The following is a 12,004-nucleotide window of genomic DNA, read 5'->3' as shown; positions in this document are numbered from 1 at the left end:
TCAATCACCAATGGTCAGCATTTAGGGCTGTCACCCAGGTAGTGGAATTCTTTGTGAATTGTTTACTTAGTTTCTTCCTAAATGATTTCAAAGAAGTTGGAAATCTATCAATCATCTCCCTTGGTAAATTATTCCAATTCCTAATTCCTCTTCCTATAGGCAAATATTTGACGCAATGCTTCCTCCTGAATTCTAACTTTATCTTCATTATTATGATCCTTACTAATTTTAAGCACTCCATTCAAGCTTATTTATCTACAAATGTCATTCCAGGGCATCTCTCCACTCACAGCTCAGAATATACTTCTATAACTGATAATTACCTATATAAAATATACTACACACTATATGAATGTATGTAATTCAGCACCTTTCATTGTATATATCTAAGGAATAGGATGACTGCTGAGATTAATCTATTGTTTGTTTTTAACAATAGAACAGAGACATAGAACATAAATAACATGGCAAAAACTTAAGGCATAGAATAAGAATCTTTATCTACTGGCAAGTTCAGCACTAGCGACCGCTACACTGCTTAGTATAAACAAATTTAACATATTGGTTAATGCCTAAAACCAACATCAGTGCGGAAACTGTACCCGATTGTTGAAATAGCCCCACCCAACATCCGGAGGGCCACTGCTGGAAGCGACGAGAGAACAAAGCAGGACCATTGACATCCACTCCATGGTCCCCAAGCTGCAAGGTCTTACCTCAGATCCCGCAAGAGCTTCCTTGCTAGGACTCTGCCGCTGGAGAGAACACCAGAGACAACTCGTCTTTACAGATGTACGAGCTCACTGCCCACAGACATGTCACCAAAAGAACAACTAGCTCCTGGCACCAACCTTCCTTACGCCGTATGAAGGTCCCTCGATGCAAGACCAACCTTGAAGAAATGGGGGATCCTTCCAGCAAATGCACACCCCTCGTATGAATGTGGTGTTGAACAAGACCCAAGTACCTACTTATCTGTCCCCTCCTGGACAACCCATGCACATCGCAAGATATTTTTAGAGGAACAACAAGGCTACTGCAGCTGCAGTTTTTTTGGAAATGCTGACCAGACATGGAAATGAATGAAAGACCACATTGGTTCACAAATTGGTCCGTAATGACAATCTCATAGAATAACAAAAAAGGGTTCTGTAGCCTTTATCTCCAAATTCTGAGTACACTGGTCATTGTTTCCAACTGTTTGTACCAGCGATCATTCTTGTTACATTCATGTCTGTTACTTATAACTTATGAATAAGATATCCTGAATCCATCCAGCTTTCGCTGCCGTACGGCAAAGTTGGCCTGAAAATAGACCACTGAAAATATAGTCTAATCCCAGAACTGAATTCTTTCTTACCGAATACTGTTACATAAAGAAAACTGTTGATCGCAACTACAAGCTCAAAGCATTACCTTACCTGCATCCACATTATTATCATTTTTATTATTATTATTATTATTATTCTACCACTTTTCCCACACCTGTGGGGTTGTGGGTGCGAACTGCGTCCCACATGTGGATTTGGCCCTGCCTTATGGCCGGATGCCCTTCCTGACACCAACTATTGCATGTTTCTGTGGTGGTTGGTAGTGTAGTGTGTTCTGTTCTCTGAATATGAAGAGGAAAGTGTTGGAACAAACACAAACACCCAGTCCCCGAGCCAGAAGAATGAATCAAACACTATTAAAATCCCCGACCCAGCCGGAAATCGAATCCGGGACCCTCTGAACTGAAGGCCTAAACGCTGACCATTCAGCCAATGCCTCAGACATCTGCATCCACATTACACATCCTAAATATTTGAAATGATCTGCCTGTTTCAATTTTGTACTCCCAACTGTACATTCAAGTTCTTTTAGGCTTCTTCCTTACTAGCATCATTTCACCCTTGGAAATGTTAATTTTCCTATCACACTTACTGCACCTATTTTCATGACATTAGATTGCAGACTTGCAGCACAGCCATTAAGCCCAAGTCATCAGCAAAGGCTAAACTGCTTACTACAATTCCATCTAGCTTGACTCTTCCCTGCTGCTTTGTACCTTTCATCAGATGATCCATGTAAACTGTGAACAACAAAGGTGAAAGATTACAGCCTTGTCTACTTCTCGTAAATACCTTGACCCATGAATTAATTTTACCATCAATTCCCACTGTAGCCCAAAAAATGTCTTTGATTGTTTTTAGTAATCTACCCTTAAACCCATAATCCCTCAATAGAGTATACATCTTGGTATTCTGTCATATGCCTTCTCTAGAACTACAAAACATACACACAACAGTTTATTCCTCTCACAGCATGTGTCAGTTACCTGATGAAAACTGAAAATTTGATTCTGACAGACCCTCTGTGGTCTGAGACCACACTGGCATCCAGCTTAATCTCTAGCATTGATTGCTTCCCTTCCAAAATATCAGTGAACACATTATCTGGTATACTGATCAAAGATAAACCTCGATAGTTGTTGCATTTCTTCCTGTTCCTTTGCTTATAGATAGATGCAATTACTGCTTTAGTTCAATCAGAAGATGCCTTACTAACATCCATGCTGATCTTATTAGTCTGTGAAGCCATTTCATCCCCCCCACCTTCCCATAGGATTTCATCATTTCAGGTCTAATTTAATCTATTCCTGCAGGTTTATGACAATGGAATTTATTTACCTTCCTTTCTACTTCAAGTGTAATTTCACTAACATCATTGTCCTCCACCCTGAGCTTGGTTTCTCGTTATGCCAACAGAAAGATTGCCTTTTATTGCTGGGAAGATTTTTTAAATATTCGTTTCACCTGACCATGATTCCCTGTGATTTCCTATGAGTTCTTCTGATTTACCCAAAACATTGTTAATTTCCTTTTTCAGTCCCTTTCTAAGATTCTCTATTAATGTCCAGGAAGGTTTCCTGCCACCTGACCAAGCCTTTTCAGGTTATTACCAAACTCTTTCTGTACAGTCTTAATTTGTAAAAATACAGTAGTATAATACAGTAAACTTAATTCTAACAATTGCCATCCAGCATCAACCGAATAGTTCGCTACAATAGTGCACAGGTGGTGCCTTCGCTGCCGCCTCCTCCTCCTCCTCCTCCTCCTCCTCATACACAATTTATTGTATTTTCTTTCGTTTGTGTTTTTTTAATCCCTCTTTCAAAGCATACGCCTGTGATTATACTTCATTCTTGTGGCAGCCTCCATATAAGAGGAAGTTGCAATAAATTAATTAATAATTATTTAAAAATTTGAATTATGAATGATTCCCCAAACAAATCTACATTACACAAGTTCCAAGTGCTTAAATACATATTGTCAATCTCAATCTCATAATCATTTATGGCATTAAATACCTATATATATCAGGGGCGATTTCTCCGAGCATGCTACGCTTGCTGCGCAAGCGCAATATTTTTCTAAAGCAGGCGAGTTAAAAAAATTACAATATGTACCGTATCTGTAATAGATCTGCATTATACAAATCGCATGTTGCATTTATCTTGGCGAGTCCAGCGTGGCTTGCTCGTATCTTAGGAGCTTCAGCGGAGCTGTCGACACAGCGAGAAATGGATGCGCGCGCAGGTTTCTTCTCTCCAAGGCCGGTTGCAAGCTGTCACGTTTGTAATGTGTAGTTGGAAGCTCTGGTCTGAGAGCTACAGATCTACAATAGTGTGTTATGACAGTGAGTAGTGTACTGCAAGTTCCTGATCATCTATTCTGAATGATTTGACGTGCTGCAATGGGTTCCGAACCGTGCATTATTGACAGCTTGTTATAAAATCTATTTTCTCGGAGGACTATCCAAGAGAAAACAGACATTATTAAAAATGGTAGGCCCTGTCCGGCGCTGCCAGATTTAAAGACACAGCACAGGGAGAAAAACAGAGAATATGTACGTTCGTTCTCTGTATCTCAGCTATGTTGTCGATTGAAAAAGGATTGCTTACAAAAATTAAATTACAGTCCTCTTTCTATGATTAAGTTATTGATGGTTTTGTAAAGAGAAGCCGCAGAGTAGAGTTTGTTTTCAAGTAGGAAGATCTAATAAATATTTGCAGTTTTTCTGTGTACATAGTTTGACGTTTACTTCTTTAAATTATATAATCACTGGCTTGTCATGATTTGTTAATAATTATAAAATTTGTCTGATTGTTATTCTTTTGGCCATTCTTGAAGGTGTGACATAACCAGTTTGAATGCATGATTAAAATGTTCATGTGATTTAGCGGTTTTTGGGTTTATGAATTTCATTCATTCAGAACTATGTATGTCCCACCCCACCAACTTCCACGAATGGAAGAGCAAGCCTGACTTTCATGACCAGCATTCGCCCCTGATATATATCTACCAAATCTTCTACTTCTACATTACCTAACCGCAATGAAGTGGAACATGAGGCAAATGGCAATGAAGGGGCAAACAAGGAGGAGGATAATAATAATAATGTTATTTGTTTTACGTCCCACTAACTACTCTTTTACGGTTTTCGGAGACGCCGAGGTGCCGGAATTTAGTCCCGCAGGATTTCTTTTACGTGCCAGTAAATCTACAGACACGAGGCTGACGTATTTGAGCACCTTCAAATACCACCGGACTGAGCCAGGATCGAACCTGCCAAGTTGGGGTCAGAAGGCCAGCGCCTTAACCGTCGGAGCCACTCAGCCCGGCAGGAGGAGGATAAAGAAGAGTGCAAAATTAAAAGTAAATGATTTCACCATAGTAACATTTCCTACAAAAAGGTTGAAGATTATACATACAAAATGACATTCTTGAGACAGGAAGTTTTTGATAGTAATATTTACTTTGTCCTTCTAGAAAATAAGCATGCAACTGGGCAGAAAAAGTACAAATTGTTCAAAAGGTTATGTTAGGATGCTGATTTCTGAGTTCATCCTAGAACCTTCCTAAAACTCGCATGATAAGATTCACCATGCAAACTTGCAATATTGTAGTTAGATATGGAAAATGACAAAGCGGTGTTAACTATCGACATATAAATGAAAAGTGGTACCGGTATTTAAGATGTTCATATGAGGGTAAAAATATCACAATTTAACAATTCTGCAACAGAGGAACTTGTCTGGAATAGAAATTATCTGACAGACATCTTTAATTTACAAGTGCAGCACACGTGAGAAACATCTGCTGACAATGAAAACTGTTGGTATTGTGTCCTACAACTTACCATTATTGCAGACCAGTTCATCTAGAACCCAAAACTGATTAACTACAAGACTGTTGTTACGGTGCCACACCAACATTTCTTATTGTTAAAAAATACACAACTGATCAGAATTGTCTCATTTTATGGGACTTTTATCTAGTGATGGGCAGTCTGAGACAAGGTCTGGAGATTTCTCAAGACTAGCGCAGGCACTATTTCTCGCAACAAATTTTGAGAGATCTCGAGAGCAGTGTCCCCGCATTGTGTGGCGAGCAGCGTGTCGTAGGCCTACAGGTAGACGGAGCTGAATGTCGTATGTGTTGAGTATGCGAATAGCCAACCACAGGCCTTCTCCATTCCGTAAATACGTGTCAACAAGCAACTAAGGCGTTCATTTTTTTCATTTCTACTGAGATCTATTTTGACACAGTATAAAGGATACGCATTCTGGCATTGTATACAGTGGTACGTACACGAATGAATGGGCTAAGTACAGAAACTGACAGGTACTGTAGGTACACCTACCTGGTTACTAGAGGCATGCATTATTCAAACCCAAGACGGGGCAAAATGCGCCTTGCTGCACATGCAACAACTATTACGCATAAGTGGAACGTGCCTGAGTTCACTCCAGTTCCTTCGACAGGAAGGTGGACATCATTGTCAGACCCTACATTCAATACCATATGATCACTGCTTGTGTTTACTGATATTTTGGTGACGAACGAAATAACCTTACAATGTTATAGAATATTTGCATCATAATTACATACAGTGAAACCTCGATTCTCCGTTTTTCGAGGGACCATGAAAATAAAACGTACAACACGGCAAAACGGAAAATCCGGGAATAAATGAAAACCATCAACAATTTGGCTAAACATCACAAAAATGAAATATTTATAATTATAATCTTACAAAAACTCCTAAACCAAACCAAACTACAGCCCTAGTGTAACTCTGCCTGCCAAGCGACCGCTGCTCAGCCCGAAGGCCTGCAGATTACGAGGTGCGCATGGTCAGTGCCACGAATCCTCTCGGCCGATATTCCCGGCTCTGTAGATCGGGGTCGTCATCTCACCATTTGATAGCTCCACAATTAAAGGTAATCACGTAGGCTGAGTGGAACTGGAACCAGACTTATATCCAGGTATAATTGCCTGACCTGGTCGCAATCGAACCCGGGCCCTCTGGATGAGAGGCGGGCATGTTAGACCGCGAAACCGCATTAATTACCGGTACGCGAGTTTTACAGGGGAATCTTCGTCAGTTTCCCGTGAAAACTTCTTTCAGTTCAGCAACTTTGATTAGGCTAGCCAAACTCTTCGAAAAATCTAATAACGCCAAGCCAAACGACAATCGACCACAAGTAGTTTTTAATTCTCTCATCTCATAAAATAAAGCACATTAGATACAAAAGCACCCAAAATGATGGCGAAATCCGTTCATTTCTTAATCTTTCATTGTAATTTTGTCTCCGGTATACTGTTCGTAGTCAGTTTCCGGAAATCTCGTACCGCGCAAATTAGGCCTACATCGACTTTTAAAGGTTATGTTGAACTCGAAAACATGGTTTTGAATGTAAGTATCGATTCTTAAAAGTTCTTGAATGCATTTTATTCCATTCTGCGCGTCACAAATCCACTCAAATAGGAAAGATAAAAGAAATATCAAAACTTCAGAAATTACGGTTATTCGTGACCTTGAGGTCATCTGGAAAGCGCGCTCGCTGCACGTCAGTACGAGTTTGAAATGATACCAACCATTTAAAATGTAACATGCGCAAATAAAACGACTGAGGTTTTTGGTATTTTAACACAAAAACGTAAAATTCCCAGTCTTTCATTAGGACCTAAACAGTAATAGGCAATCCCAATACCTCCCATGGCTTTCTTTTTTTTAAATGTAAGGTGCAACATCTATTTTGGTCTCGCTAACATAATCATGTACGATAATATGAAAAATACTGAATTTGTATTAAGAAGGAGCAGTTTCGATTCCTGCCTGAAAGCCCAGTTACTCTGCAGTGCCCTGAGCAAAGTGCCGAAAACCTCTTCGGCAGTACAATCGAAAAAATGTAAAAATATAAACATCTAACCCTGGACATAATATGGACGTTTTATAAGTGCGAACATTTGACGAAACTCGTTCCGTCTTCAAGCAGAGCTGTCGAAATGCGCCGTGTCTCCTTGCAGTTGTGGCCACTCTCTGCTTTATGATTTTCCGAGATTCTCTAAACAATACCACCCGAATGCGATGCTAAGATCGTCCCTTATGCAAGTTCACCGCCGATCGCTTTTCAGTACCGGTACAGTACTTGCTTTAATTATTGCAGTGACGGGGCGTTAACGCCAAGATCCATAAATATGCCATAGCCGTCTTTTCGTGAGATACAGTTTATTAAAAAAACAATTGATCAAGGATTTAGCGTTGATGGGACTGGAATTTCTGGACGGTTGATCCGGGAAATCGTTTCTTCGAGGAACGGATAATGCGGGACTTTTACAACGTGATTTATTTACGATGCTCGCGGGACCACATAATTTGAACGCATATTCCGGGAAAACGTATTTTCCGGGAACGGATAATCGAGGTTCCACTGTATTTCGGTATACGACGATGCAATGTTTAACTCTGTCTAATTGTATGCGACAACTTTAAGACGATATCCGAAATGCAACGTAAGTCGTGTTTGTAGGTGCCACATAGCACAGCCCACTGTGTTGTTTGTCCAAAAGAAGTAAATACGTCAGCAGAAATACTTCTAGGATGATCCGGCACTTAAAAACACGTATAATCAATGAAGGGGAATCGTCACAGAACACCTCTGGCTTTGCCTGCATCACAAGAAGCTACCCTGTCGACAAAAATTGTGTGGTATCCAGGTAGGTGAATATCCTATCTACAGTTATTAACAAGTTATAAGGGTTATTCAGCTAAGAAGTCCACCTGAAATAACTCGGGAACCGTTTTAAGATCCTGACATTCTGTTTTCACTTGCGTTAATGGTATTAAGGAGCTCATAGTTCAACATGCAGTACTTTCCTAGGCTTTTGACAAAATTTATCGGCACACACTTTTCCATATGAGAACCACTGATGATATACTATCGAGCTTATGCTCGTAGTTACTGGGACGTTGCACAGGAGAATCTGTCTTGAGAGCATTGCCCATCACCCCTGTCAAAAGAATTCGAGCAAACTCGAGCATTTTAGATTACACGTTCCACCCATATATAATGGTGGTTGTACATGCAGCAAATCATATCTTGCCCCATCTCAAGTTTGAATAATGCACGCCTGTAATAACTAGGTAGGTGTACATCCTATCTACAGTTATTCACAAATTATGCAGGGTTATTCAGCTAAGATGTCCACCTCAAATAAGTCGTGAACAATTTAAGATACTGACATTCTGTTTTCACTTTCGTTAATGGTATTAAGGGGTTCATAGTTGAATATGCGGTACATTTCCAGGCTTTTGACAAAATTTATCGTCTCACACGTTTCCATATGAGAATGTTATTTCACACAATAACTCCTTATGGTATACTCGAGCGAGAGCGTTGCCTATCACTACTTTTACCCCATCAACACAGTATTTAAAACTGACAGGGCTTTTTCTCTGGGTGAAATTTCACTTACAACTTGCGTAATCTTTTTAAACTTATTTCAAGAGCATGGACCTCCTCCTCTAAATTGTATTGTCCACCCATCAATTCATTCAGTACGGCTTTAAGTTCTATCTCAAGTTCATCCCGACAGGAACATCCCAAGGTGGGTCATCTGACTGGAAAATTGTTCTTTCAAGGTGCTCCAAATCACAAAAGAAGGTGCAGTCATTGTTTGTATCTTTGCGACAACCTATGTTCATCAACAGCTTCAACAATCTACAGAACTGTTATGAACAATGTGAGAGACATCAGGGTGCACATTCTGAATACATGCAGTTTGATACGCACTGTCATCGTCACACTGCATGTTATAATGACACATTTTGATGTTCAATTCCGTTGCTTATGCAATGTCAAGACAGATTATCGCTCTTCGTTAATTCCTAAGCCTTGTCGATTGTATTGTGTGTTCAAATGTACACTAGTACATTTGGTAATGAACTAAATGACTAACAAATAATTTGCAAACATTGCTTTATTTGTGTAGATTTAATTAATTTATTGAAAAGTCTGTCAGTAAATGTAAAATAGGCTGCTACATTTTTATTCTGAAAAATTTGTACCCTTATCACAAATCGTATGTTTTCCCTGACAAATGTTCTCCTTTTTAAGTGCTTAAACATCTATGCCACGTAACAGAGCACCACTCACTGAACAATTCCCAAAATTTTATGATGTTTTATCGAATTAATAAACTATTAGATCCGTACTGACTATTAACTCTTTCCTGCCCTCACCACCCGAAAGTGCCCGCCTGTTCACTTTGCCTTTCGGTCCTTAGCGCCCGGCTGCATTATCTGCATACGTCTACGATCTATGCGATAGTTTTGTACTTTTTCGGCAGTGAAGTGTTTACAAGGCATTTATGAACACGCAATACAATCGACAAGGCTTAGGAATTAAAGAAGAGCGATAATCTGTCTTGACATTGCATAAGCAACGGACTTGAACTGCTGTGAGCACAGAGAAAAAGGATATCGAGAAATTAGACCTGATGGCGTTGCTGTGGCAATTCAGATAACACAAACATTTTGTTCCATTAACTCTGGATGATGCTGAATCTGTCCAATAATTTGGAAAGAGTATTACGAGGAGGAGTTAGGAGGAGACAAACTATTCAGTGACATAGTGTATTGGATATATATCAATGCAGCACTCAAACAGGCACATCCCGGTAAAATAGATACAGAATGGGAAGACACTTGCTCAGAGGAAATAAAAGCTTATATACAGTAGAACCTCGATGATTCGAAATCGGTTAATTCAAAATCCCGCCTAATTCGAAGAAGCTCTCGTTCCCGGAAACATGAGATACAGTTTTGCATGTTATTTAAATTGTTTAATTCGAAATATGATTAATTCGTAATTCGAAGTACAATGTCGGACCCATTACCGAAATTCACACTTTTAATTCGAAACTGCCTTTACATTTTAAAACAATAGTATGTTACAGAGTAATTTCCACTCGAAATTTATCCGCTCCGCGTCATAACAGAACGCGCGTTCCCGAACGCGGAGGGGTAGATTTCCGCACTTACACTCACTTCGGTGGGTCTACAGTACGCTTCATGATTGCTAAGTTGAATGAAATCGGAATTCTTTTATATTCAACCTTTTAAGGAACGACGTAATATCACGCAACAGGCAGTGTGCGGAAAAACAGAATCTGCGAACACTAGCGATTATGACAGTTGACGAAAAAACGTGGCTCATATAATAAATTCGTAGGCACCGTACAATATGGTCATTGCCGGTGAAACTGCATTGCTTTATTTTAATGCGAGCCCAAACGGACTTATGGTTTTAAAGGAGAAAGTGCCAGCCGGAGAATCGTAAAAGGGTGGGGGTGGGGGTCATAGTAGTGCGTTGCAATGCACATGGAAGCGAGAAACTTTATCCAGGAAAGTTCGATAAGCCACAATGTTTTAATTACTTTCCATGCCAGTACAAAGCATCTAAAAATGCGAACAGTACAGAAATCCAAAAAATAATGCATTTGCACAGGGGAACCGGCATCATTTATTCTCATCTTTGAATTGTGTTATTTTATCTTTTGTTGCGTGAGGTTATGTTTGTCAGTGATTAATCCAAGTGCATTATTTGAACATTGTAAATGCACCTTGTTGGATACATTTCGGAATGTTTTTTCCATGGCATTTGAAAGGTTTAAACTGTGAATCGAGGTGATTGCATGTATTACTGGGTCTTATAATACTTTGTGACGCAGCAAGTGTTTACATTTCTGAAGTACGAGAGAAGTGCCATGGTGGGAAATCGTACAAGGATAGTCATAGAAAAGTTTGATTTTAAGAGCATCGGGTACTTTCTGTGTAAATACAAGACATCTAAAATGCATAAAGTATAGTAATCCAATTAATAAAGCACTTTTACATGGGAGCCAGCATAGATTTCTCCTAGTCTTTGAATCGTGCTTTATTCTTTCTTTATTTTGTTGCGTGAGGTTATGTTTGCCAGTGAGATATCCGAGTGCATTATTTGAATACTGTAAATGTACCTTCTTGGATACATTTTGGAAATAGTTCTTTTTCATGGCATTTGAAAGGTATAAACTGTGTATCAAGGTTAACTGCATGCAGTAACGGGCCTTAGAATATTTTGTAACGCGGCAAGGGTTGGTACTTCTGAATTGCGAATTGGCGGTTAATTCGAAATCACGTAATTCGAAGTCCGATTTTCGAGTCCCAACGACTTCGAATTAACGAGGTTTTACTGTACATGGGCATCATTCCACTTCAGGAATCATCTTGTTATTGGTTTAGAGGGATTCAGACAACATGAAATGTGACAAATGCAGCCTACCCCTACGTCGAGTATCACTAGCAGGGGACATGGAGGTTTGAACTAACAACCATATGACTCTATGAATAGAGAAATGGATGTGATGGGATTTTTTCCAATCCTATTGGAAATTTGAATACAATGTGATCAATAGTTTTTCTTATATTTAACTCTTTCTGAAACAATGTGCTTTGCTTCAATTTTTCCTAAATAATAGGTTGAAACCTGGGGATAAGCAGAGTGAAAAATGTGGGCAGGTAAGGATTAATATTCATCAAGCTGTTAGAAACAGGGCTAATAATGGTCTGTCTGTCAATGAAATACAATACATTATTGGCCCTGTTTCTTACTGGCTGACAAATTATTTTATTT

This window comes from Anabrus simplex, chromosome 5 (assembly GCF_040414725.1).
Source record: "Anabrus simplex isolate iqAnaSimp1 chromosome 5, ASM4041472v1, whole genome shotgun sequence".
NCBI lineage: Eukaryota > Metazoa > Arthropoda > Insecta > Orthoptera > Tettigoniidae > Anabrus > Anabrus simplex.
The sequence above is the reverse complement of the archived record's forward strand: the minus strand, read 5'-3'. Positions refer to the sequence as shown.